The sequence below is a fragment of the Macrobrachium nipponense genome, chromosome 15 (genome assembly GCF_015104395.2).
Source record: "Macrobrachium nipponense isolate FS-2020 chromosome 15, ASM1510439v2, whole genome shotgun sequence".
Taxonomy (NCBI): Eukaryota; Metazoa; Arthropoda; class Malacostraca; order Decapoda; family Palaemonidae; genus Macrobrachium; species Macrobrachium nipponense.
This window is the reverse complement of record NC_087208.1, coordinates 73868353-73869129: the sequence shown is the minus strand read 5'-3', so window position 1 is coordinate 73869129 and position 777 is coordinate 73868353.

Sequence of the window (777 nt, the reverse complement as noted above, 5' to 3'; positions counted from 1 at the left end):
TAGTGCAATAAGAAAGAGTGCCTTCTTAGTCAAGTTCCTGAGTGAAGCCGACTTCAAAGGCTCAAACGGTGGCCCCATGAGGAACTTAAGCACCACATCTAAGTTCCAAGCCACTGTATCTTGCGGGAGCTTAGTGGTTCGAAAGACCTAATGAGGTCCGACAGATCTGAATTGGAGGAAATATCCAACCTCGATGTCGAAAAACCGAAGAGAGCATGGCTCTATATCCTCTGATCGTCGAAGGAGCCAGTTTCTTAGAGTTCCTAAGAAATAGAAGAAAATCTGCTATTTCTGTTAAAGAGGTCGCAGAAGTAGAGACTTTAGCACTTCTACACCACTCTCTGAAGATTCTCCACTTCCCTTGATAGAGTTTGTTAGAAGACTCTCTCCTACAACGAGCGATAGCTTCTGCAGCTCTTCTTGAAAATCCTTTCGCTCTGACAAGATTCCGGACAGTCCTGAACCCTGTCAGAGCTAGAGCGGACAAGTTTTGGTGGAACCTCTTGAAGTGAGGTTGTTTGAGAAGCCACTTCTCTGGAGGAAGAAGTCTGGGGAAGTCTACTAACAACTGGAGAAGGTCGGGAACCACTCTTTCCTGGGCCAAAAGGGAGCGATTAACGTTAGCGTTACATTGCTGTGCGACATGAACTTGTTCAGCACCTCTCTTATTAGACCGAACGGAGGGAATGCATAAGCTTCCAGACCCGACCAATCCAACAGCATTGCGTCCAACGACCAAGCTAGAGGATCTGGACTGGAGAAACAAAAGAGAGGAAG